The sequence below is a fragment of the Bos grunniens genome, chromosome 1, assembly GCF_055505025.1.
Source record: "Bos grunniens cultivar Pamir isolate PY7600 chromosome 1, Bosgru_T2T1.0, whole genome shotgun sequence".
NCBI classification, from domain to species: domain Eukaryota; kingdom Metazoa; phylum Chordata; class Mammalia; order Artiodactyla; family Bovidae; genus Bos; species Bos grunniens.
Window position 1 is genome coordinate 53,252,291 of NC_141165.1, and position 25,498 is coordinate 53,277,788.

General features: G+C 37.8%; 1 pseudogene; it reads right to left on the minus strand.

Annotated features, from left to right (window-relative positions):
• Positions 1-23,899: 23,899 nt before the first annotated feature.
• Positions 23,900-25,431, minus strand: LOC147379458 (etoposide-induced protein 2.4 pseudogene; annotated as a pseudogene).
• Positions 25,432-25,498: the final 67 nt, after the last annotated feature.

Genomic DNA, 25,498 nt, shown 5'->3' on the forward strand with positions numbered 1-25,498 from the left:
ATTTCTCATGTGAGTGTAAAATGTTGTAATCACTCTGGAAATTGTTTGACAGTTCAGTTCAGTTGCTCAGTCGTGTCTGACTCTTTGCAACCCCATGAATCACAGCACGCCAGGCCCTCCTGTCCATCACCAACTCCCGGAGTTCACCCAAACTCATGTACATAGAGTCAGTGATGCCATCCAGCCATCTCATCCTCCACGGTCCCCTTCTCCTCCTGCCCCCAATCCCTCCCAGCATCAGGGTCTTTTCCAATGAGTCAACTCTTTGCATGAGGTGGCCAAAGTACTTGTTTCAGCTTCAGCATCAGTCCTTCCAATGGACACCCAGGACTGGTTTCTTTTAGGGTGGACTGATTGGATCTCCTTGCAGTCCAAGGCTCTATAGCATCTTCTCCAACAATACAGTTCAAAAGTATCAGTTCTTCAGCTCTCAGCTTTCTTCACAGTCCAACTCTCACATCCATACATGACCACTGGAAAAACCATAGCCTTGACTAGACAGACCTTTGTTGGCAAATTAATGTCTCTGCTTTTTAATATGCTGTCTAGGTTGGTCATAACTTTCCTTCCATGAAGTAAGCATCTTTCATGGCTGCAGTCACCATCTGCAGTGATTTTACAGCCCAAAACAATAAAGTCAGTCACTGTTTCCCCATCTATTTGCCACGAAATGATGGGACAGGATGCCATAATCTTAGTTTTCTGAATGTTGAACTTTAAGCAAACTTTTTCACTTTCCTCTTTCACTTTTATCAAGAGGCTCTTTAGATCTCCTTCACTTTCTGTCATAAGGGTGGTGTCATCTGCATATCTGAGGTGATTTATATTTCTCCCAGCAATCTTGATTCCAGCTTGTGCTTCTTCCAGACCAGCATTTCTCATGATGTACTCTAAGTTAAATAATCAGGGTGCAGCCTTGATGGACTCCTTTTCCTATTTGGAAGCAGTCTGTTGTTCCATGTCCAGTTCTAACTGTTGCTTCCTGACCTGCATACAGGTTTCTCAAGAGGCAGGTCAGATGGTCTGGTATTCCCATCTCTTTCAGAATATTCCACAGTTTATTGTGATACACAGAGTCAAAGGCTTTGGCTTAGTCAATAAAGAAGAAATATGTTTTTCTGGAATTCTGGAATTCTCTTGCTTTTTCAATGATCCAGCGGATGTTGTTTCCTCTGCCTTTTCTAAAACCAGCTTGAACATCTGGAGGTTCACGGTTCATGTATTGCTGAAGCCCTGCTTGGAGCATTTTGAGTGTTACTTTACTAGTAATGTGTGAGATGACTGCAATTGTGCAGTAATTTGAGCTTCCTTTGGCATTGCCTTTCTATTGGATTGGAATAAACACTGACCTTTTCCAGTTCTGTGGCCACTGCTGAGTTTTCCAAATTTTCTGGCATATTGACTGCAGCACTTTCACAGCATTATCTTTCAGGATTTCAAATAGCTCAACTGGAAGTCTATCACCACCCTAGTTTTATTCGTAGTGATGCTTACTAAGGTCCACTTGACTTCACATTCCAGGATGTCTGGCTCTAGATGAGTGATCATACCATTGTGATTACCTGGGTCGTGAAGATCTTTTTTGTACAGTTAGCAGAAATCAAATTGGCCAAATACCTTGAGTTAGTGCTATTATCTTCCAGAATTATGAGACTCTAAAATTATGTTGTTTAAGCTATCTAGTCTTTGGTATTTTGTATGGTAACCCATCTAACTAATACAGTTACATATAGGGAGATATCACCAAAATTTTAGTTGATTTTCCTAATGGCTAATGATATGAACAACTACTCATGTGCTTATTTGCCTTCAAGACAACCTCTTTAATAAAGCAACTTTGAATCATTCCCAGTGATGAGAGGCAGTGAATGATTTATTATGCTCCCTTTACCTGCTATAGGGATATTTAAAACATTTAGTTGGTAGGGAGCTATGGCAAAACTGATAATTCTGGAAAAATTCAAAAAAAACCCCACATACTTTGCATGAGTATGAAATAAATGTTAGCTGGATTAATTAACAGAGCTGGTAACATCATTTTTTAACTATAGTATATTTGCACAATCCTGGCTGATATTGTTATTTACCCAGCCAAAAAAAAAAAAAAAAAAGTAAAACATTATTTTCACTCCATCTCATGTTATATGCTCTAACATTTATTTGTTCTCTTTTGCAGTAAAATGTCTCCAAATACTTCTCTGTACTGGCTATTTCTAGTTTAATATCCTTTAATTCCATGTGGGGTGGGGGAAAAGCAAGAAAGATCCAACTATATGTCAAAATCCATTTTAAATATGAAAACCACTTAAATAAAAAGTTAGTTTAAAAGAAAAGTGATGGAGAAAGACATAGTTTGCTCACACTAATCAAAAGATAGTTTTAGTACCTGTATCAATTTCAAATAGAATAGGAAAATATGTATTAAAAGGAGATATTGTCTAATGAAAAAGGTCAATATAAAGACATAAAAATTTTAAATTTGTATGGACTTATATGTCAAAATATTTGAGGGAAAACTGATAAACTTATAAAAAGACAGACAAATCTACTATTATAGTAAGAGAGTTTAACTCTTTTCTTTCAGTAATTGATGGATCAAGCAGGAAGAAAATCAATAAGAAAATGATTGACCTGAATAAAACTTTCAATCAACTTGCCTTAATTGACATTTACAGAAAGCTCCATTCTAGGATAGTAGAATACATATATTACTCAAGCTGAAATGGGAATTGAAAATTTACCAGGCTACTCTGTATTCTTGGTCATAAAACATACCTTGACAATCTAAATCTACAAAATTAAAAGAAAGTGGAATTAAGGTAGAAATCAATAACCAAAAGGTATTTGGAAGATTCCCACATATTTTGAGATTAAACTATACACTTCTAAATAATACATGGGTCAGTGAATAAATCTCAAAATAAATTTTAAAACATTTTGATATAAATATGAAAATACAACTGATAAAACTTTAGGTGATAGAGCAAAATGCCCATATTAGACAATAAGTAAGATATAAAATGTAAGTTTCACATTGGGCTTCCCTGGTGCCTCAGGGGTAAAGAATCAGCTTGCCAATGTAGGAGATGTGGGTTTGATCCCTAGGACAAGAAGATCCCCTGGAGAAAGAGAGGGCAACCCACTCCACTATTCTAGTTGGTTATTTGAAATAAAATTAATAAGCTTTACCCATCCACAACCAAGAAAAAATAGTAGCTAAGTATTAATAGCAGAAGTGACAGAGTTTATCATTACTGAGCCTATGGACATCAAAAGGATAAGAGAGGAACACCACAACTGAAATAATTTAGATGAAATGAATCAATTAAAAAAAATGAACTACAGAAACCTACACAAGTAAGCTGGAATCAAGATTGCTGGGAGAAATATCAACAACCTCAGATACGAAGATGATACCACTTTGATGGCAGAAAGAGAAGAGGATCTAAAGAGCCTCTTGATGAAGTTGAAAGAGAAGAGTGATAAAGCTGGCTTAAAACTCAACATTCAAATATTAAGACCATGGAATCCAGTCCCATCACGTCGTGGGGATTTTATTTTCTTCCACTCCTGAATCACTGCAGACAGTGATTGCAGCCAGGAGATTAAAAGATGTTTGCTCCTTGGAGGAAAAACTATAACAAACCTAGACAGTGTATTAAAAAGCAGAGACATTACTTTGCCAACAAAGGTCTGAAAGGTCAAGGCTATGATTTTTCCAGTAGTAATGTATGAATGTGAGTGTTGGACCATAAAGAAAGGTGCTACTGCTGCTGCTAAGTCGCTTCAGTCGTGTCTGACTCTGTGTGACCCCATAGATAGCAGTCCACCAGGCTCCTCTGTCCCTGGGGTTCTCCAGGCAAGAATACTGGAGTGGGTTGCCATTTCCTTCTCCAATGCATGAGAGTGAAAAGTGAAAGTGAAGTCGATCAGTCGTGTCCGACTCTTAGCGACCCCAAGGACTGTAGCCTACCAGGATCCTCCATCCATGGGATTCTCCAGGCAAGAATGCTGGAGTGGGTTGCCATTTCCTTCTCCAATAAAGAAATCTGAATGCCCAGAAATGTTTGCTTTTGAACTGCGGTGCTGAATACTCTTGAGAGCTCCTTGGACAGCAAGAAAATCACCCCTAAGTGTACATTGGAAGGACTGATGTTGAAGCTGAAACTCTAATAATTTGGCTACCTGATGCGAAGAGCTGACCCATTTGAAAAGACCCTGATGCTGGGAAAGATAGAGGGCAGCAAGAGAAGGGGGCAACAGAGGTTCAGATAATTGGATAACATCACTGATTTAATGGACATGAGTTTGAGCAAATTCTGGGAGATGGTGAACAACAGGGAAGACTGGCTGGCGTTCTGCAGTTCACGGGGTCACAAAGACTAGGACAGAATTTAGCAACTGAAAGACAACAATATAATGAAATATTACTTACTGATTTTTTTCTTTTTAAGTGAACTATCAAGCCATGGAAAGACATAGAGAAAACTTAAATGCATATTGCTAATGAAAAAAGTCTCCTGTGTTGTTGGAAGAGGGTGTTTGCCATGAACAGTGTATTTTCTTGGCATAACTCTGTTAGCCTTTGCCGTGATTCATTTTGTACCTCAAGGCCAAATTTGCCTGTTACTCCAGGTATATCTTGACTTCTTAATTTTGCATTCTAGTCCCCTATTATGAAAAGGACATCTTTTTTGGGTGTTAGTTCAAGATGTTCTTGTAGGTCTTCATAGAACAGTCAACCACAGCTTCTTCAGCATTACTGGTTGGGGCATAGACTTGGATAACTGTGATATTGAATGGTTTGCCTTGTAAACAAATAGAGATCATTCTGTCCTTTTTGAGATTGCACCCAAGTACTGCATTCTCGTGCTAGTAAATAATGCTCAAAATTTTCCAAGCCAGGCTTCAGCAATATGTGAACTGTGAACTTCCAGATGTACAAGCTGGTTTTAGAAAACGCAGAGGAACCAGATATCAAATTGCCAACATCTGCTGGATCATGGAAAAAGCAAGAGAATTCCAGGAAAGCGTCTATTTCTTCTTTATTGACTATGTCAAAGCCTTTGACTCTGTGGATCACATTAAACTGTGGAAAATTCTGTAAGAGATGGGAATACCAGACCACCTGACCTGCCTCTTGAGAAATCTGTATGCAGGTCAGGAAGCAACAGTTAGAACTGGACATGGAACAACAGACTGGTTCCAAATAGGAAAAGGAGTACGTCAAGGCTGTATATTGTCACCCTGCTTATTTAACTTCTATGCAGAGTACATCATGAGAAACACTGGGCTGGAAGAAGCACAAGCTAGAATCAAGATTGCCAGGAGAAATATCAATCACCTCAGATATGCAGATGACACCACCCTTATGGCAGAAAGTGAAGAGGAACTCAAAAGCCTCCTGATGAAAGTGAAAGTGGAGAGTGAAAAAGTTGGCTTAAAGCTCAACATTCAGAAAACGAAGATCATGGCATCTGGCCCCATCACTTCATGGGAAATAGATGGGGAAACAGTGTCAGACTTTATTTTTAGGGGCTCCCAAATCACTGCAGGTGGTGAATACAGCCATGAAATTAAAAGCTGCTTACTCCTTGGAAGGAAAGTTATGACCAACCTAGATAGCATATTAAAAAGCAGAGAGATTACTTTGCCAACAAAAGTCCATCTAGTCAAGGCTATGGTTTTTCCAGTGGTCATGTATGGATGTGAGAGTTGGACTGTGAAAAAAGCTGAGTGCCGAAGAATTGATGCTTTTGAATTGTGGTGTTGGAGAAGACTCTGAGAGTCCCTTGGACTGCAAGGAGATCCAACCAGTCCATTCTGAAGGAGATGAGCCCTGGGATTTCTTTGGAAGGAATGATGCTAAAGCTGAAACTCCAGTACTTTGGCCACCTCATGCAAAGAGTTGACTCACTGGAAAAGACCCTGATGCTGGGAGGGATTGGGGACAGGAGGAGAAGGGGACGACAGAGGATGAGATGGCTGGATGGTATCACTGACTCGATGGTCATAAGTCTGAGTGAACTCTGGGAGTTGGTGATGGACACGGAGGCCTGGCATGCTGTGATTTATGAGGTTGCGAAGATTTGGACATGACTAAGCGACTGAATTGAACTGAACTGAACTGCATTTCAGACTCTTTTGTTGACTATGATAGCTACTCCATTTCTTCTAAGGGATTCTTGCACACAGTAGTAGATTACAATGGTCATCTCAATTAAATTCATCCATTCCACTCCATTTTAGTTCACTGTTTCCTGAAATGTTGATGTTCACTCTGGCCATCTCTTGCTTGACCACTTCTAATTTACCTTGATTCATGAACCTAACATTCCAATTTCTAACATTCCTAACATTCCTATGCAATATTTCTCTTTACAGTATTGGACTTTATTTCCATTACCAGTCACATCCACAACTGGGCATTGGTTTTGCTTTGGACCAGTCTCTGCATTCTTTTGGGAGTTATTTCTCCATTCTTCTCCAGTAACATATTGGGTACCTACTGACCTGGGGAGTTCATCTTTCAGTGTCATGTCTTTTTGACTTTTATACTGTTCATGGGGTTCTCAAGGAAAAATGCTGAAGTGGTTTGCAATTCCCTTCTCCAGTGGACCACAGTTTGTCAAAGCAAAATTACAACATGAAGCAAGGCAAAGGCTAATGGAGTTTTATGAAAATAGTACACTGGTCATAGCAAACACACTCTTCCAACAACACAAGAGAAGACTCTATACATGAACATCACCAGATGGTCAATACTGAAACCAGATTGATTATATTCTTTGTAGCCAAAAATGGAGAAGCCCCATACAGTCAGCAAAAGCAAGACCTGGAGATGACTGTGGCTCAGATCATGAACTCCTTATTGCCAAATTCAGACTTACATTGAAGAAAGTAGGGAAAAACACTAGGCCATTCAGATATGATGGACATCAAATCACCTGTGATTATTCGGGGGATGTGGCAAATAGATTCAATGGATTAGATCAGATAGGCAGATTGCCTGAAGAATGATATATATAGGTTCATGTCATTGTACAGGAGACAGTGATCAAAACCATCCACAAGAAAGGAAATGTAGAAAAGGCAAAATGTTTGTCTGAGGAAGCCTCACAAATAGCTGAGAAAAGAGGAGAAGTTAAAGACAAAGGAGAAAAGGCAGGATATACCCATTTGAATGCAGAGTTCCAAAGAATAGCAAAGAAAGATAAGAAATACTTCCTCAGTGATCAGTACAAAGAAATAGAGGAAAACAATAGAATGGGAAAGACTAGAGATCTCTTCATGAAAATTAGAGACGCCCAGGTAATATTTCAAAAAGATGGGCACAATAAAGGACAAAAATGGTATGGACTTAACAGAAAGAGAATATATTAAGAAGAGGTAGCAAGAATACACAGAAGAATTGTACAAAAAAGATCATCATGACCCAGATAACCATGATGGTGTGATCACCCACTTACAGCCAGACATCCTGGAATGCAAAGTCAACTGGGACTTAAGAAAGGATCCCTATGGACAAAGCTAGTGCAGGTGATAGAATTCCAGTTGAGCTATTTCAAATCCTAAATGATGATGCTGTGAAAGGGCTGGACTCAATATGCCAGCAAATTTGGAACACTCAGCCATGGCCACAGGACTGGAAAAGGTAAATTTTCATTCCAGTTCAAAAGAAAGGCAATGTCAGAGGATGTTTCAACTACTGCACAATTGTATTCATCTCACATGCTAGTAAAGAAATGCTCAAAATTCTCCAAGCCAGGCTTCAACAGTACATGAACCAAGAACTTCTAGATGTTCCAGTTGGATTTAGAAAAGGCAGAGGAACCAGAGATCAAATTGCCAACATCCTTTGGATCATCAAAAAAGCCAGAGAATTTCAGAAAAACATCCACTTCTGCTTAGTTGAAAGATTGAAGGCAGGAGGAGAACTGGACAACAGAGGATGAGCTGGTTGGATGGTATCACCAATTCAATGGATACGAGTTTGAGCAAACTCTAGGAATTGGTGATGAACAGGGAAGCCTGGCTAACTGGAGTCCATGGGGTTGCAAAGAGTCAGATAAGACTGAGTGACTGAACTAACTGAACTGAAATTTAAAAGTCAGTTTGAAAGTCTACAAGCTATGTGATTATAATTATATGACATTTGCTAAAGGCAAAATTATAGAAACAGGAAAAATATTAGTGGTGGCTAGGAGTTAAGAGAAGACAGCAGGAAAAATATATGAATCACAGGAAACTTTCAATTTCAGAAAAATTAACATTTTGTTCAGTTCAGTTCAGGTCAGTCTTTCAGTCATGTCCGACTCTTTGTGACCCCATGAATCACAGAACGCCAGGCCTCCCTGTCCATCACCAACTCCCAGAGTTCACTCAAACTCATGTCCATCTAGTCGGTGATGCCATCCAGCCATCTCATCCTCTGCCATCCCCTTTTCCGCCTGCCCCCAATCCCTCCCAGCATCAGAGTCTTTTCCAATGAGTCAACTCTTCACATGAGGTGGCCAAAGTCCTGAAGTTTCAGCTTTAGCATCATTCCTTCCAAAGAACACCTATGGCTGATCTCCTTTAGAATGGACTGGTTGGCTCTCCTTGCAGTCCAAGGGACTCTCAAGAGTCTTCTTCAACACCACAGTTCAAAAGCATCAATTCTTCAGTGCTCAGCCTTCTTCACAGTCCAACTCTTGCATCCACACATGACCACAGGAAAAACCATAGCCTTGACTAGACGGACCTTTGTTGGCAAAGTAATGTCTCTGCTTTTCAATATGCTATCTAGGTTGGTCATAACTTTCCTTCCAAGGAGTAAGTGTCTTTTCATTTCATGGCTGCAGTCACCATCTGCAGTGATTTTGGAGTATGATACTATAATTGTGGATACATGGAATTATATACTTGTCCAAATGTATATAACTTTACAATACACAGTGAACTTTAAAGCATGCAAATTAAAAAAAAAAATTAAGGAGTCAGAGGATCCAAGAATAGAATGCAGAATGTGAAAAAAATCTAATTTTTTTTTACAAATGAAGGTAACCACTTAATTTAGGAATGGGAGACAAGAGGTTGCCTAACTTTGGAGATTAGTAGAGTCTGTTAGACTAAAAATAAAAAGCAAATAAATGCCACCATCCCTCTAAGGGAAAAAAAAAAAATCCCTAAAGAAGTAAATTAAAAAACAAGAACTGCATATAGGAATGAGAACCAGTCACAGGTAAATAAAACTTATAGAGACATGACAACCAAATATAACATTGTATCTTGAATGAGTGGAAAAGGAAATGGCAACCCACTCCAGTACTCTTGCCTGGAAAATCCCCTGGACAGAGGAGCCTGGTAGGCTACAGTCCATGGGATTGCAGAGTCGGACACGACTGAGCAATTTCATTGGTTCACTGGTTCAAGTTGATGAATCCCAGTTTTTAACCAGTAAGTTGAGTTCAGTTCAGTCTCTCAGTCATGTCTGACTCTTTGTGACCCCATGGACTGCAGCAGATTAGGTTTCCCTGTCCATCACCAACTCTAGAAGCTTGGTCAAACTCATGTCCATCCAGTCAGTGATGCCATCCAACCATCTCATCCTCTGTCATCCCCTTCTCCTACTGCCTTCAATCTTTCCCAGCATCAGGGTCTTTTCCAATGAGTCGGTCATTCGCATCAGGTGGCCAAAGTATTGGAGTTTCAGCTTCAGCATCAGTCCGTCCAATGAATATTCAGAACTGATTTCCTTTAGGATGGGCTGGTTGGATCTCCTTGCAGTCCCAGGAATTCTCAAGAGTCTTCTCCAACACCACAGTTCAAAAGCATCTGTTCTTTGGTGCTCAGCTTTCTTTATAGTTCAACTCTCACATCCATACATGACTACTGGAAAAACTATAGCTTTGACTAGATGGACCTTTGTTGGCAAAGTAATGTATCTTAACCAGTAAGGGGAAATATATTAAAATGAATACCGCTGTGGCTCAGATGGTAAAGAATCTACCTGCAATGCAGGAGCCCAGGGTCCATACCTGGATTGGGAAGATCCCTTGGAGTAAGGAATGATATCCTTTCCAGTATTCTTGCCTGGTGAATTCCATGGAAAGAGGAATTTGGCGGACTACAGTCCTGGGTGTAACAAAGAGTTGGACACAATTGTGTGACTAACTCTTTTCCTTTTCACCACAGCTTTCATAAAATCTCTGAAGATGGCTAAGTTGCAAACACACACGATTCTGGGAATATCAGGCATGATATTAACTACTTTCATTTATCTTTACTAGTGATTCTATTTGACTGTATCAGCAAATAAAATGGCCAAAACATCAGATGGAATATTTTTCATTTTATTTTTTTGTCATAGAGGAATATTCATTTATATTATCAATGAATCTGTTGGTGTCATTGCACTTTATTTTTTTCTTTAGAAGTAGTGTATGCCTAAAGTTGAAATAAAAGAGATTTTAGATTCATTGACTATTTTATTTTTATTAAATTTTTTTCTTATTTCTGTTTAAGATTAAATACAAACTATACCATAATATTGGAGAAGGCAATGGCACGCCACTCCATTGCCTGGAAAAATCCCATGGATGAAGGAACCTGGAAGGCTGCAGTCCATGGGGTCGCTGAGGGTTGAACATGACTGAGCCACTTCACTTTCACTTTTCATTTTCATGCATTGGGGAAGGAAATGGCAACCCACTCCAGTGTTCTTGCCTGGAGAATCCCAGGGACCAGGGAGCATAATGGGCTGCCGTCTATGGGGTCACACAAAGTTGGACACGACTGAAGTGACTTGTAGTAGTAGTAGTAGTATTCCAAAATATGCTAACGTGCACTTACTATTTTAATATATCAACTGATAATTTTAACTGCAATAGTATGAAGCACCCATTTTAAAAATATTAATTTGTCAACAGGTTTATATATGCCATTCTCTGCTTTATCCCAGCTAACTCACTAGTTTCATTTTATACAATGAAATTCAGTAACTTTCAGTGCAGCTTGCTTTATTTTTCATCATCAAAAAATTAAAGTCCAAGGAAGTAGCATTTGAAAACAAGGTTTTTTTTTTTTTTTTTTTTTTTTAAGTCCTAAGAGGTTTCAGAAATAATTGGGGAAAAACCTGACACATTAAATTTGTAAGCTATTTAAGGTAACTACATGATGCAAAGCTGCAACAATAATTTCATTCTAAGAATGATATAGGATGTGTGGAATTTTAATGTGTTTCATTTTGGAAGATCTATTGATAAAATTTTCTTCCTTGGAAAGTGTTTCATTTTACTGGTGAGACTAACATGAATTCACTTAACACAAAATAATCATTTAGCATATATTTTGGAGATTAGCTGAAGCTGATTTCATGCTACTTTTGAGTAATTTTACAAAAGGAATTTATTGTGCAATATTTTTGATAAAGCACAAAATTTGAGCATAAACTTAACTATTTCAGCCTCATATTTTTCCCCCAATGGTGTGTCTATTTTATATTTAATAAGATGAAATTCATGTATTATTACTAAAAAAAATCAGATTACAACAATTATTTCAAAATGAGTACCATATTCTTCAAGGCAGTTATTTTGGAAAGGTATGATAAACTTATTTCACCACTTACAGCATTGTAATTATATGCAAAATGGTTTTTCAAATTTACCTTTTTAACTACAAGATAGATTACAGATTTAGAAACAATAATTATTAGTTTTAAAAACAAACAAGTATTAGATGCTTTTGAAAAAATAATACTTTTAAAGATTATGCTTTTACATCATAAAGATATATAAGTTCTCTTTACAATTGATTTCAGAAGAATGGCTAAAACTTCTGGACGAATTTTAGAAGCACCCCTGAATGAACTGTTACTTACTTAAAGTAAGTTTTTTATCAGCATGTGTTTGACTTAAAAGCCTAGGTGCTTTCACTTTCATTCATTCTTTGAGTTTTCTTTATTGTTCTGAAAATGAATTTTGTTTCTTTCAAAAATAAAAGGAGTGGAATGTGAAATATGCTCACTGTAATCGATTAGCCAAATATGCCATTTCTACAAGAACTGACAATACATACTCTGCTGAATGTCATTGTATATGGAAAAACTGCTCAAAAGATTCAGTCTCACTCTGGGCAGTAGAGTCAATGATTTCTTGGTTATGAAGGAATAGCCACTAGAAATATTGTTTGGTACTAATAAAACTATCCCTCATGTTTCCTTGAGATATGCAAGGAAAAATGATTGAATATTTGGCATATTTCCATAAGTTAAAAGACATTTTTATAATCAGCAAATTATTTAACTTTCAGAGAACAGGTATTAAAACTAAATATATTTTGTACCAGTGTAGCTGCCTCTTCTTAATGAGTTTTAAAATTAATAGATGCCCCAAACCTTGTAACCTACTGTTTCTTTTAAAAATATTGAGTCACTAGAAAAGATATTGAACATCACTAGCTGAAATGAAATATTTAAGTTTCACATCATCGATCAGACATGTGGTGTATTTATGTTGAATAAAAATGTTTGTACAAATATCAATGCCTATCCTTGGTAGTACTTTACCACCAGGTCTGATATAACATTTATCACATTCATTGTTCACACTATTTCAACAACTCCTTAACTGCTGGCTGCTGATATTTCTGAGTTTGGATCCTGTTTTCATTTTATTGTGTATTTCATCATCTATAAAAACAATTTAAAATGTAACTAATACACAAGGGAGACCGAAAGTTAAAACTTTTGTGTCATTAGTGCAATACTTGGTGCATCGTAGTTTCTCTCTCTCTTTTGAAACTCCACCATTGTTCAATTTCTTTATTATTATTATTTATTTATTTATTTTGGCCATGTGGTATACCAATCTTGCTTCCTGACCAGGGATCAAACCTATGTTCCCTTCATTGGAAGCACAGGAAATAACCACTGGACCACTAGGGAAATCCCTGTAGCTTCTCAATGATTATTTGTTACTGTTTTTTTTTTTTCTTTTATTCAGGACTCCAGGGTGCTTAGGAGGTGCTTGTATGTTACTATACTCCTTTTTAAATTGAACCCGAATGGGTCAGAGGTAAAGATTCCACCTGCTAATGCAGGAGACTTGGGTTCAATCCCTGAGTCTGGAAGATCCCCTGGAGAAGGAAATGGCAACCCACTCCAATATTCTTGACTGGAAAACCCCAAGGACAGAGGAACCTGGTGGGCTACAGTCCACAGAGCTGCAAAGAGTCAGACATGACTGAGTACACACACACTGGGGTGGATCAACAGGGAGATATGAAGAGAGACAAAAGCTTGAAGAGAACCAAAACAAGGACACCAACTGAAAGTACAATTATTTTTTTTGTTAATCATTCATGATCTGTGGTAAATGTATTAAAACCAGTACTATTATCATTACTGATTTTTCAGTTCAGTTCAGTCGCTCAGTCGTGTCCCACTCTTTGCGATCCCATGAATCACAGCACACCAGGCCTCCCTGTCCATCACCAACACCCGGAGATCACTCAGACATTCACGTCCATCGAGTCAGTGATGCCATCCAGCCATCTCATCCTCTGTCGTCCCCTTCTCCTCCTGCCCCTAATCCCTCCCAGCATCAGAGTCTTTTCCTTTTTTTTTTTTTTAATTTTATTTTATTTTTAAACTTTACATAATTGTATTAGTTTTGCCAAACATCAAAATGAATCCATCACAGGTACACATGTGCTCCCCATCCTGAACCCTCCTCCCTCCTCCCTCCCCATACCATCCCTCTGGGTCGTCCGAGTGCACCAGCCCCAAGCATCCAGTATCGTGCATCAAACCTGGACTGGCATCTTGTTTCATACATGATATTTTACATGTTTCAATGCCATTCTCCCAAATCTTCCCACCCTCTCCCTCTCCCACAGAGTCCATAAGACTGTTTCATACATCAGTGTCTCTTTTGCTGTCTCGTACACCGGGTTATTGTTATCATCTTTCTAAATTCCATATATATGCGTTAGTATACTGTATTGGTGTTTCTCCTTCTGGCTTACTTCACTCTGTATAATAGGCTCCAGTTTCATCCACCTCATTAGAACTGATTCAAGTGAATTCTTTTTAATGGCTGAGTAATACTCCATTGTGTATATGTACCATGACTTTCTTATCCATTCATCTGCTGATGGGCATCTAGGTTGCTTCCATGTCCTGGCTATTATAAACAGTGCTGCGATGAACATTGGGGTACACGTGTCTCTTTCGCTTCTGGTTTCCTCAGTGTGTATGCACAGCAGTGGGATTGCTAGATCATAAGGCAGTTCTATTTCCAGTTTTTTAAGGAATCTCCACACTGTTCTCCATAGTGGCTGTACTAGTTTGCATTCCCACCAACAGTGTAAGAGGGTTCCCTTTTCTCCACACCCTCTCCAACATTTATTATTTGTAGACTTTTGGATCACAGCCATTCTGACTGGTGTGAAATGGTACCTCATAGTGGCCTTGATTTGCATTTCTCTGATAATGAGTGATGCTGAGCATCTTTTCATGTGTTTGTTATCTATCTGTATGCCTTCTTTGGAGAAATGTCTATTTAGTTCTTTGGCCCATTTTTTGATTGGGTCGTTTATTTTTCTGGAGTTGAGCTGTAGGAGTTGCTTGTATATTTTTGAGATTAGTTGTTTGTCAGTTGCTTCATTTGCTATTATTTTCTCCCATTCTGAAGGCTGTCTTTTCACCTTGCTGATAGTTTCCTTTGATGTGCAGAAGCTTTTAAGGTTAATTAGGTCCCATTTATTTACTTTTGCTTTTATTTCCAATATTCTGGGGAGTGGATCATAGAGGATCCTGCTGTGATGTATGTCAGAGAGTGTTTTGCCTATGTTCTCCTCTAGGAGTTTTATAGTTTCATGTAATACACCACATTAACAAATTGAAAAATAAAAACCATATGATTATCTCAATAGATGCAGAGAAAGTCTTTGACAAAATTCAACACCCATTTATGATAAAAACTCTCCAGAAAGCAGGAATAGAAGGAACATACCTCAACATAATAAAAGCTATATATGACAAACCCACAGCAAACATTATCCTCAATGATGAAAAATTGAAAGCATTTCCTCTAAAGTCAGGAACATGACAAGGGTGCGCACTTTCACCATTACTCTTCAACATAGTTTTGGAAGTTTTGGCCACAGCAATCAGAGCAGAAAAAGAAATAAAAGGAATCCAAATTGGAAAAGAAGAAGTAAAACTCTCAATGTTTGCAGATGACATGATCCTCTACATAGAAAACCCTAAAGACTCCTCCAGAAAATTTCTAGAACTAATCATTGACTATAGTAAAGTTGCAGGATATAAAATCAACACACAGAAATCCCTTGCATTCCTATACACTAATAATAAGAAAACAGAAAGAGAAATTAAGGAAACAATTCCATTCACCATTGCAATGGAAAGAATAAAATACTTAGGAATATATCTACCTAAAGAAACTAAAGACCTATACATAGAAAACTATAAAACACTGGTGAAAGAAATCAAAGAGGACACTAATAGATGGAGAAATATACCATGTTCATGGATTGGAAGAATCAATATAGTGAAAATAAGTATACTACCCAAAGCAATTTATAGATTCATGCAATCCCTATCAAGCTACTAACAGTATTCTTCACAGAGCTAGAACAAATAATTTCACAATTTGTATGGAAATACAAAAAACCTCAAATAGCCAAAGCGATCTTGAGAAAGAAGAATGGAACTGGCGGAATCATCCTACCTGACTTCAGGCTCTACTACAAAGCCACAGTTATCAAGACAGTATGATACTGGCACAAAGACAGAAATATAGATCAATGGAACAAAATAGAAAGCCCAGAGATAAATCCACGCACATATAGACACCTTATCTTTGACAAAGGAGGCAAGAATATACAATGGATTAAAGGCAATCTCTTTAACAAGTGGTGCTGGGAAATCTGGTCAACCACTTGTAAAAGAATGAAACTAGAACACTTTCTAACACCATACAAAAAAATAAACTCAAAATGGATTAAAGATCTAAACATAAGACCAGAGTCTTTTCCAATGAGTCAACTCTTCGCATGAAGTGGCCAAAGTACTGGAGTTTTAGCTTTAGCATCATTTCTTCCAAAGAAATCGCTTCAGTCGTGTCCGACTCTGTGCGACTCCATAGACAGCAGCCCACCAGGTTTCCCCATCCCTGGGATTCTCTAGGCAAGAACACTGGAGTGGGTTGCCATTTCCTTCTCCAATGCATGAAAGTGAAAAGTGAAAGTGAAGTTGCTCAGTCATGTCCGACTCCCAGCGACCCCATGGACTGCAGCCTACCAGGCTCCTCTGCCCATGGAATTTTCCAGGCAAGAGTACTGGAGTGGGGTGCCATTGTCTTCTCTGATTTTGCTTATAGAATTAAGCTAAATTAGTATAACAAAATATCAAAAAATAAAATCCTAAGTGTTATTGCTATAAATAGGAGGTGATTTATACTAAGAACATTTGTTACTGAATCATTCTTAATGATGGACAGATTTTTAGTCAATAGTAAGTGCATGATAAGATATTAGTATAATAAATTACTATAATTGACTTCTTGAGACTTAATCAAATTTTCATTCCTGAGATAATACTCATATATTCATGAGGTATTTTTTTAATGGATGGATTTAATTTAATATTTTATATAGGATCATTGCATCTATGTTAATAAGTGAGACTTATTTTTTTACTGTCCATATTGGCTCAGACGGTAAAGAATTAACTTGCAAATTGTCAGGCAAGTGTATGCTCCTTGGTTCTCTCTGTCACAACAAAGATTTGGAGTGATGGACAGTAAAGCCCTCGGCTCTCAGGTCTTGGACAGACCATGTTATAGCTCTTCGATAAATCAGTGTTACAGTTCCATGTTACAGCTCTATTTTATTTAGAAAATAGCAGGAAAATCCATCCTTGAGGTGTGGGGGTATGTCGACCCAAAGACTTGAAGAGAAGAGCAACCCAGCTTGTGGGGGAGAGAGAAAGAGAGAGAGAGAGAGAGACAGAGAGAGAGAGAGAGACACCCGGCCCTTTGGCTCCTCTTTTTATATGTTTTTTTCCTCCTCCAGGCCTGCCCTGTGTAAATTGGGCTAGCCAGGAATGTTTTTTGTTCTACCTGAGGTCCTCACTGTGGTCCTCAGACCTTCCTTTGTTCTATTTTTGCGGGCTTTTCCCTTCCTTATCTTTTAGCCACTGCCATTCTGGATTCCTGTTTTCTATTCTAACTACCTAGCACAATGAAAGAGATGCTGGTTCGATCCCTGGGTTGGGAAGATCCCTGGAGAAGGGTATGGCTATCCAATCCAGTATTCTTGCTTGGAGTATCTCATCAGCTATAATGCAAGGGTCACAAAGAGTCATTCATGACTAAGTGATTAAGCATCTTGATTTTAGTATCAAAAATATGCCAACCTAATCAGATGATGGAGGGTGAAATAGTCCCAACTTTTTCTGTTCTTCAGAAGAGTTTAGAAAGGCTACCAATTATATTATCTTCTTTGAATGATTCATAAAAATATTTTAATAATGTCTGAATTGGTGCTTGCATATTGTTTATTTTTTAGTAGATTTAAGCTATGTTTTTAAAAATTTCAACTGGCTTCAGGTCTATCTTTAGAATAGCATATAAAAGTGTTTGAAGTACATATATGTTTATATACATGCTACATATGTGTATGAGAATCCTCATGGTAGCCTAAATAGTTTATATTTTTGAGAAAAAAATTCATCTTCATTACTTTAAACTTAGTTATATATTTTCTTATGAATTTTCTTATTAAAACTATTTAATCCATATATATTCATACCCTATTTTATTAACCAACAGTTTATGCATGCTTTATATATTTCTTTTAACATTTTATAGTTGACTTTTTTCAATTTTATCTCTAATCTAGAGAATCAATACTGAAAAGATAATACGTGTTAAAACTTAATCTTTGAATTCTTAAATACATCTGTCTGGGGTCAAATCTGTCTCTACCACTTACTTGAGGTATGACCCTTGATAATTTACTGACCTGTTTCTGTCTTACTCTCTTGTTTCTCATCTATATATTAAGGATAATTATATGTGATCTTCATAAGGATGATTAGTGGGATTCAATAAAATAATTTTAATAAACCAGTTAATAAATTTCCTATTACATAGAAATCACTCAATAATTATTTATTAGGATTATTATTTCAACCAATAATATTTACTTTCATGAAACATTAGTGTTACCTGTTATGGGATTTATGTATGATGAGTGATGAGGTCAGTATATCTATCTAGGATTCTGAAGATTTGAATTTTATTTATGCTGTGTAGATTACAGCTTCTTGACATTTATTTCATATCATCACACTTAGACTTCTTTTCCTAATCAAAAAATGACAGGTTTAGACTAGATCAGAGGTCAGAAAACTACTACCCATGGCTAAATGAGGCTTGTTACTGGAGTACAGTCACACCCAGTTTTTTACACATTGTGTTTGCTTTTGCACTAGGTGGCAGAGTTAAATAGTTGCCCTTAAAGCTGAAAATATTTTTCATTCCTTCGTCTAAATTCTTCACTATATTATTTTAAAAAGCTTTCCTGTGCTGATATTCTATGATTTACAATATTTACTTCTAAATGAGCCAACCTGTTTGGAAGGAAGAATAGAAATAGAGTGTAAATAGATCTTCCTTTTCCTATATCCATGGAACCGAACTCCACGAATTCTAACTGAGAAATCGCTATCCCCAGACCTCTATGTTTAGTTACGATCAGTTATTTACAAAAGAATGATGGTCAGTAAGTGCTGGTAAATAACGTATATGTTCTGATTTTCCTCTATCCTATGCTTGCAATGCAACCCACTCCAGTACTCTTGCCTGGAAAATTCCATGGGCGGAGGAGCCTGGTAGGCTGCAGTCCATGGGGTTGCTGGGAGTCGGACATGACTGAGCAACTTCACTTTCACTTTTCACTTTCATGTATTGGAGAAGGAAATGGCAACCCACTCCAATGTTCTTGCCTGGAGAATCCCAGGGACGGGGGAGCCTGGTGGGCTGCTGTCTATGGGTTCACACAGAGTCAGACACGATTGAAGTGATTTAGCAGCAGTAGCAGCAGCATGCTTATAGCACTCCTTGGATCAAACTTATTCTGTCCTGTCACTGTGAGCTTTCTCAGCTTTACCTCTTACTTGACTTACACTAAATGCAGATCCTCAGCCAGATGAAATAATTTCTCATATTTATGATCTGCTGCCTTGTGAATCTTGGTACTAGGTTAGGCCCACAGTGGCAGCTATCCATTTTGGGGCCAAGATTATATCACATCTTAGATTTATAATTTCATTTTGAAATCACTTTCCCCCAAAACTATTTTTCCATTGACTAAGAAATTCAAGGCATCTTGTATTCCACAGTCAACCTGAAATAGAGCCCCTTGAGTCATCTCTAATTTTCCAACAAAGTTGCTCTTTCCTCAGCTAAATCTATCCTGTCTCTACTCTCGTTCTATAACATCTTACACTGATACAAGTTGCCATGTTATTTCAGTTATCTAACTTGTAAGTAGTAGTAGCATATGTTAAGCACTCAGTAAATAATGGTTGTCCCTATAATGTTATTGTTACTCACTTGTTCAGGAACTGGCAGGTTGAGATACAACATCAGCACCATTCTAGAATTCCTAATGCTTTTGCATCAAATAATTGGCTTTCTATGAAAATTCAGCTTACATATCTAAATATAACGGAACAGAAAAATATCTCTGGTATCTAATGGAGAAAAATAAAATAATGATTCAGAAATGTAGAGTCACTTTATAAACATATAACAGAATGCACTCCTGTTTCTCTTCAGACTGCATAAATCTTTTACCTTTGGCTAAACAAACAAAAAAAAACAAATAAGTGGTGTAAATTCTTATCCTATAGTCAGAATTCAGCCACTTCATGACTTCAATACTGTTTGAAACTGGGCTTAATTTGAAGAGATTATAGCAGATAGTAAGATTTATAAATAGATATCATGGAGTAAGATTCAAATTATATATATATATATATATATACACACACACGCACACACATATATAAATGCATATATAAAGAAAGGGGTTTCCCTGGTGGCTTAAATGGTAAAGAATTCATCTACAGTGCGGGAGATCTGGGTTTGATTCCTAGGTTGGGAAGATCCCCTGGAGGATGGCATGGCTATCCACTCCAGTATTCTTGCCTGGAGAATTCCCATGGACAGTGGAGCCTGGCGGGCTACAGTCCATGGGGTTGCAGTGTCAAACACAACTAAGCATAGCAGAAATGATGCTGAGACATATAAGATTTCTATATATATATTTCAAATATATATTTCTATATATATATATTTTTTCTAGTCTATATAGTAATAGTAGGGATATTATTCAATAAATAGTGACAAATGTATTTCATTATCTAAAATGGAGGACAAGAAAGGAAATTAAAAGCCAGCATGGAGGGTATAAGCTAAGTATAATGAAGAGTTTCTTCACAGTTAAGAATATTTAAGCATAAGAATGGGTTACCCAAGGGAGGATATCTTTTACAGGGAAAGAGATTTCCACATCAATGGAAGTTTAATTGTGTTCATGCCTAAAGGTCAGAAAATAGACTTGACAGTGTCTCAGTGTTCCAATATAGCCCTGTGACTCTTAAGAATAAATTTTTGAGTAAATATTAATATATTATTTATAGTGAAAAGATTTTATACTTTCAGAAAGGATTAGCAGCCGTATTTTAACATCATCTTCACACATTCACATTTATGGTACTCCCCTGAAGAGATATTTAAACCCTTTTATAAAAGAGTTTCCTATAGATAGGCTATAAATGCAAACATGGTTCCATATTGCCTGTATCTGGATTTGATGCTGAGCTCAGTGAGCATTCGAGCTTTTAAATGAATACATTTCAGAAGCACTGAGAAATGAACTTTAAGTGACTTATATTGCTCATAAAGCCTGTAGCCTTTAGAGTAAAAATACCATGCATTCCTAGGAAATACTATTTGCTGTTTCTTAAACTCTGTAACATAAAGTGTTAGGAAGCAGGTTTTTTATTGATGGGGGAAATAAAAACATAAAATGAAGGAAGAAAGGGGGAACTCTGTGGAAATGGATTGGAATTGTAGATATCAACATGCAATTATGAATATATATGTAAAATTATTTATTTACAAATATTTTCACATATATATGTTTATATGTGCATATATAATTACCTACTAAAATGGCCTAAAAATGATGAGACATTAGTATCAATAAGAAAACAGAAGTTCTTGTGTATATTAACTCTTGAACTGGGGCAGGGAAAATACAAGATGAACCTGAAACATTTTGTTTCATCAGAAATTCAAGAATTGCTCAAAAACTCACAGGATACAAGAACTGTTATGGTAACCAATCAAAGGGATAAAAAGAATCTCAAAGAAAGGAAAATCATAGGGAGAAGGGTAAAAAAATTGTATATACCCATTTTCAAGCAGGGCCTTTTCTTTTCCACAACACACAGGCCATGGATATGGACCAAGAACTGATGCAGGGACTCTTAATAACTAAAAAGAAGAGAAATCAGCAGAACTTTGGCAGTCTCATGGATCTGGAGAGACAACAATTAGAAGCTTGCCAGTCTCCAGTGAACAGGATGGGGGGAGAACAAAACCTGACTTGCCAAATGCTGAAATTGTACCCTGAAGTAGTGGTAGTTTAGTCACTAAATTGTGTCCAACTCCTGTGGCCCCATGGAATATAGCCTACCAAGTTCCTCTGTTCATGGGATTTCCCAGACAAGAATAATGGAGTGGGTTGCCATTTCCTTCTCCAGGGGATCTTCCGAAGCCAGGGATCGAACCCAGGTCTCCTGCATTGCAGGTGGTCCCCTGCATTGCTGGTGGATTCTTTACTGACTGAGCCACCAGGAAAGAACAAAGCAAAAGTTATTTGAAAAGCAACTGCAACTCCTGGGAGTGTCATGGACTTAGGAGACAAGAATTGATTTTAGGATCTGCCTGGAGAGGGAGCTCTTTCAAAACAGCCCAGCATCTACCTGTTCACTTTGGACTAAGATGATCAATCTTTGCCATAGAAAAGAGAATTAACCTGGAGAATAGTGAAGTCATAAACAGTTAACTGTGAGGTTAATTATGGGTACATTATTACCTCTTCCATGAATAGTGTGTATTTCCTGTCTAAACTCATTTTCAACTGGCTTCTTATCACATTTTCTTGGATTTCTAAAAAGTAATTCTAGCTGAGTGTGTCCAATACCAAATTCATAATCCCTACCTTCACATTCCTGATTTATCTTTTGCTAGTATTGATTTTATAGACAATGTTACCACCACCCATCTAAATATACTAGACAAAAATCTAGATTTACTCTCTCTTACAGATCAATCATCAAGCTACCAGTGTTGTCTTCTAAATTTTTCTTGTCTTCTACACTAATGGCATCCACTCCAGTCAAGGTTACCACTTGGTTCTACACATGGACTGTAGAAACTATGGTCATAGGCTACTCCTTTTTTTTTTTTTCTTCCCCCTGTATCTATCCTATCCTTCCTGCCATACATGAATGCTAAGTCACTTCAGTCATGTCCAACTCTTTGCAACCCTATTGACTGTAACCTGCCAGGCTCCTCTGTCCATCAGATTCTCCAGGCAAGAATAATGAAGTGGGTTGCCATGCCCTCCTCTAGAGAATCTTCTCAATCCAGAGACTGAACCTGTGTCTCTTGCATCTCCTGCATTGGCAGGCAGATACTTTACCACTGTGTTACCTGGGAAGCCCCCAATATGATACAGAAAAAAAAAACAAAATTACAATTTGTGTAAATTCCAAACACAGTCAAAAAATTATTTACATAAAATGCATAATATAATTTAATTATGCTATCACAGTAGTCTTTACAGTTCCTTCTATAAACTTCTGGGTGTCCTTAAGACCATTTTAGGAGCTCAACAAAATTAAAAATATTTTTTGTAATAATATTAAACAGTTTTGCTGAAATGAAATCTGCACTGATGTTACAAAAACAATTCAGCATAAAAATTATGGCACTTTGACATGAATTAAAGCAGTGGCACTAAGCTACACTCATGTTCATATTCTTGCCATTCTGAATTTACAGTAAAGACATACAGGTTTCACTTAACAACGTTCTTGATGAAGCAGTACAAATTATTGCTTTAATTCAATTTTGACCCCATACTACATATTTTTTCAATATTCTGTGTGACAAAATGGAACTTAGTCATAAAGCACTTCTGCTGCCTGAGTATGATGGTTGTTGTTAGGAAAAGCACCTGTGTGAAGGGAGGTGGTAGTAATCGTTTCAGTTGCAAGGTGAATTAGTTGTTTTTTTTTTTCCACACCACAGGTTTATGAATTTAATAAATTTTTGCCATCCAGTCCCTATTTGAAGCACCCAATCATCCTTTGAAATACCAGACAAATCTGGCAGTGACCAACAGTATTTCCAACCTCCAGAATTTAACAGTTCAGGTTGTCTAGCATTTTGTTTTGCAGTGGCAGTTGCACTGGTATCTCTCCAAAGCTGGCAGACTTTAAATGTATCAGTGAAAAAGAGCTTTTTCCCCTTCAAGGGGAAGGAAAAAAAAATCACCCTCTAAACCTGGCAGATCTGGCTATAAGGTCCTTCCTCCCATCCCATCTCTCCAGGCTTGTTTTTTGCAGTAGAGCAAGAGAGAACAAAATCTAATCCGAGTTACAAGAAATGAGACAATGATGGCTATAAAAGAAGTGACCAAGAGGAACTGAGATTCTCCTTTATCTCCAACTGCCAATATATGTTGTTCACAGAAAAACAGCAAAAATAACAGTTCCACAACAGTAGGATTACAAAAATCTGTTCATTCAAGGGTGGTAGAAGGCAGGGTAAATGGCACGTTTGGGGCGGGGGTTGGGGGGTGGGGAATGTATTCCCATCAGTTCTGGTAGCGGGGCTGAAGAGATGCTGAAAAAGAGCTGCAGAAAAAACAGTGATTCTTTCAGAATCACCAATGTTAGAAATCAACGTTCCAGTGTCAGGAAGATTCTGCCTTAGGTGCACCAGACAAAAGTCCCAATTTCCTCAGAAAGAAGGGAATGTGCAGAGGAGCCTTGCATGGTGGGTCCTACTTTTCATAGTAGGGAAGGTGGACAAGGAAAAGAGCTGCCACAGGGTCCTCCTAATGCCATCCATCCCTTCTTTTTTTTTTTTTTCCATCCATCCCTTCTTGATGGCCAACACAGTGAACTGCCACAGCCTTGCTTGGTAGGAGACTGATGCTCTGAAGAGAGCTTCTCTGCAGAGGTTGAGCTACTAAGGGCAGACTGCAGTAAACCATTTTGTGGAAGGTTCTGTTGCTTAAGGAAACCGTAAAATCTCTTTACGGAAAAGAGATTACAGGTGGAAAGGCAGGTTTTGCCAGGAGTATTTACTTCCTTGGGCTTCAGTAGTGGCTCAGATGGTAAAGAATCCGCCAGTAATGCAGGAGACCTTGGTTCAATCCCTGGGTTGGGAAGATCCTCCAAAGGAGGAAATGGTTACCCTCTTCAGTAGAATTCCATGGACAGAGGAGCCTGGTGGGGTATAGTCCATGTGGTGGAAAAGAGTCAGACATGACTGAGTGACTAACACTTTCACTTTTTGCTTCATTGGTGTTCATAAAAAACAAAGGGAAGAGAACAGAGAAAAGGTAGCTAGTGATAATGTAGGAGGTGGGGTTCCTGCTTGGAAGTCCACCATAGTGAGTAGAAAAAAGATTGGAGATTAACCAGTTGACCAACAAGATGGATGAGAAAGAGACCCACAAATATTTCCAAGGTACAGAAAAGAGCCTGCAATTGACATGTTGAAGACCATGTCAGTAAGGAAATGGGTGAGGCTTCCTCCCTGATACCATAAGTGCCAGATCAACTATATTCTAAAATAATATCACATTCACAATTTTGCTAAGCACAAAGAGGAGGAGTACTGAAAATTGATGGGAATAAATATTTCAGACAAAATCAAACATCTCTATGTAGAGATGGATAACCAATCACTTGGACCATTACTGACTGAAACACAGGAATACACACTTGATAAAACCAGGAAGAGAATGTAGCAGAATAGTCTGCTACTTCATGTACAACACTGAGAAATTCAACTAGCAATGGGTGGCTCAATCTTGCTTCCTCTTTTATACCCTGGGCTCTACTTGTCCTTTCAAACATTCTACTAGCCTTCTTAGATGCTGTTCCTCTCTCTTTCACTGAATTTGAGTATCTAGCTATGAGATGGTACAACTTTCAGAAATGGGGTTCTTGATTCTCCTAGAAAGGTACTGCGGAAATGTTGTGACACTGTCAGCCATCTCTTCACAACTCAAACTACCAATCACACAGAGGAGAGAGAAGCATCCCCAAATCTGTCACCATGAAGGATGGGCAGCTTTGATGCTGTGGCTCTGACTCCCTGACCACTGCCAG